Source organism: Condylura cristata, unplaced genomic scaffold (genome assembly GCF_000260355.1).
Source record: "Condylura cristata isolate star-nosed mole 26May11 unplaced genomic scaffold, ConCri1.0 scaffold00011, whole genome shotgun sequence".
NCBI classification, from domain to species: domain Eukaryota; kingdom Metazoa; phylum Chordata; class Mammalia; order Eulipotyphla; family Talpidae; genus Condylura; species Condylura cristata.
The window spans coordinates 11591684-11594982 of record NW_004567112.1 but is presented as its reverse complement, the minus strand read 5'-3'; positions in this window follow the sequence as shown (position 1 = coordinate 11594982).

The following is a 3299-nucleotide window of genomic DNA, read 5'->3' as shown; positions in this document are numbered from 1 at the left end:
CGTGTCCTCCCACCTTGTCACCTTCACAGCCTTCCTGTGGCTCAACCGTATTTAGTGCTGCTGGATCTCTTCTAGCTCCTGTTTCCACACATGTTCTCCCCATTGCCCAGAATACCTTCCCCTACGGTTCTACTTAGAAACCATGACTTCTTTGGCATTCTAGATAAGCATTTCCTTCTCTAGGAAGCCTCCCCACAAGGGTCACTGCTCCCAAGCTGTGTGCGTGCCAGGACACAGTTCCCTACCACGCACACACACGCACACACACACAGTCATCTCTTTGATAGCCGTCATCAGGTGCCTGGGATCTGTGTCTAGGTGGGTCTCTGTATTAGCCATGCAGTCTACAAAAGCAGCATCCCAGGCCTGCCACAGAACAGGTACCAGTGACAGTTGGTTGGAGGCTAAGGAGCCCCTTGCCCACCCTTGGGACCGAGCCCAGAGGCCTGAGCCCCGGACTCTGCCCAGCCAGCCGCTGGCGGTGGAGCAGGGTGTGTCCTTGGTGCAGCGCCAGGCGGCACCTCCTCCCCAACAGCCTGTCCATCCGCCCCTCCGGCCGCCTCCCTCCCAGGTCCGGGTTGGCTCTGGCAGTTGGTGACACAAGCCCCGCTGGTGTTGCCGAAAACTCAGCTTTATAGCGGTTGGATTCTTCTGCAGCCACAGAGCTGGGTTTCCTAGGCACCCTCATCTGTGTCCCTAAGGGCATCCTCTCTCCCAGCCAACCTGTCCTGTGCTAGCCAGGCCCTCCAGTTCTCAGGGACCTTCCCAGGCGGAGCTGGGAACAAAGCACAGTTCATGACAGTTTCATCAACACTGGGTGGATGACCTGGGTTCACCCTGTACCTCAGAAACCACGCCCGCCTGGTGCCCACACCTAATCGATGCCTCCTGCACACGCCCAGTCGATATGAGGCTCCTGCGCCCTCCTCTTCTGGTGTCTAGAAAGCAGTTGGCAATGGACCCATGACTGGGGGTTTCAGAGTCTGAAGAGAGGCCTTCGTCTAGATTGATTAGCTGGGCCAGATGATTAATAATTAAACCTGACCCGCTCCCAGCCACACACACACACCCTGCAGCCAGGGATCTCAGGAGAGCAGGGGCTGTGACGGAGGCCCAGACACTCAGCATGGGCCTGGCTCTCAAAGTCCCCTGGGAATTAGGCCTCTTAAAAGTCTCAGGGTTCCTCCTTCCTACCTACGCAAGGTCCAACAAGTCCACCTCCTAATAAAGCTTTTCTGGACTTTTCCCACGACTCTGAGCAGGCCTCGGGCGATTCTTAGGGTGCAGCCAGCTGTGGTGGCTCTGCCCTGGGTTGAGGTTTGCAGATCAGATTGGACTTTGGCCCCACCTGTGTTGACTCTATGGCCTCGGTGTTGTCATGAGTCTCTCCAGAGCCTGCTTCTCCCCCCTCTTTCTAATGTTACCATTGCCCCGCTCTGCAGGGCGGACCAGCTCATCCGTCTGGTTCCAGTCATCTGTCTGACCCTGGTGTGGGAGCACATTCAGCTCACAGGTGAGAGATGGTCAGCATTCTACCCCCATCCTGAGGGCCCTCCTAGTTTCCCCTGAGGATTCTTCTCAGCCATGTGAGCCCCAAGACCTAAGGGGCTGCTGGACCACTTGGAAATTAGGAACCCGGAATTCTGCTAGCCCCAAAGTGGGACTCCCTTATCCCTCAACAGACTCATCCTTCTAGAATTTTCCTTTCTTGTTCTAAGGCCCTAGGAAAACATGAGCTCCCCCCCAGAGGGCTCTTTCCAGCTCCCCTCCTCCTTCCAACTCCACATCTCCATAGAGCTAAGAGGCTTTTCCCACCTGGTGGAGGCTGCTTATTTAGCACATGGTCCAGTCTTTGTGGTTAGTTTTCACTTGGGTGGGGTCCTGCCATGGTTTCCTGCTCTCAAGCTAGTTAACCTAACTCCCTCCCTGGGCCTCCTCCTCCTTGGAAAAGACAAGATGCCAAAATCAGGGCCCAGCTTCCTCCTGACCTGTTGCTATAAGAGGTGGGCCAGAAAAGCCTTAACGGATTCTTTAAGCGCCTGCACACGCACACACACGTGTGTGTGTGTGTGTGTGCATTCGTGCAGCTTCTGGAGAGTAGTCACAGTTGGAGGGTTTAAAATCTAAGGTTTCTCAAAATGCCCCATATAAGTAACACACTCATTTCACTCCCTGTTCTCTTGCTCTGGGCCTGAGAATTATTCCTGTGGGATTATTCAAAGACTCTTTCCCTTCCTCTTTCTTGCTTAAAGAGATTCTAACTGCCAAGCATGTCCCCTCCTTTCTTTCTTAGGAAGTAGAGCAAGCAGGTCATTCTGCAGGGTTGAGCAACCAGAGGAGGGGTTGGGGTGGCCTTTAGGGAGGGCTGCTACTGAGTCCCAGAGAGAGGAGAGAAGGGAAGGAGGAAAGGGAGGAGGGAGTGGAGGAGGAAAGAAAATGCTCTTTGGGGAAGAGGTCAGGAGATTCTGTTGCATTTTGGTGGAAAGAGGAGAGTTAAGGAGGGAGAAAGGTTTCTGAGCAACTGCCGAGTATTGGAGAGTTGGAAGCCAAAAGAAATGGGAGCTGGGATTTAAGGATATATTGCTATGGATAACAAAATTGATTTCATTTAATGTTCTTTGAGAGACACAAATAATATTTTTCACTTAATCTAAGACAGTTTTGATTGCAAATTTCATTTTTATCTTGTGTTCAACTAAGACAGAGAAGCTAATTAGCTCCTGACACCCTGAATTCTTATCCCATTATTTATTATATGCAACCCGACTTAGGCTCGTTATGATGTGAGTAATTGCATGTATTAAAATATGTGAATAGAGAACTTTTACTTGAGACCCATTAAAATGCACAACATGCTGGGTCTGACCATGCCGGGGCCCTTAAATTTACCCTGACTACAGTTGTGTATGTGAGTCCCGCATACCCCAATGGAACCCCAGGGGCACAGACTTCTTCACCCTTGTGTCCTTTGCCACACCCACTACCTGTGCCTGGCACACCACGGGCTCTCATTTGCTCAATCGTGTTTGTGGCGCTCTCTCATGTTCTCAAAGGGCTGCAGTTGGGTCCTCTCTAAATGTCTACAGACTTTTTCTACTGCAATGATAATCGGAAAGGCAGACGGACAGTTACACAGGGCCTACACACTCACACACACAGTGGACAGCTGGAGGCCTGATGACCTGGCTTCGGCACCCCTGTGTGTGTGTGGGCTTATGCCGGCCTTGGCTCCAGGAGTGGGCCAATCGCTCTGATTATCTCAAGCTCTGAGGGAAGTGCAGAGGGGGCTTAGCACACAA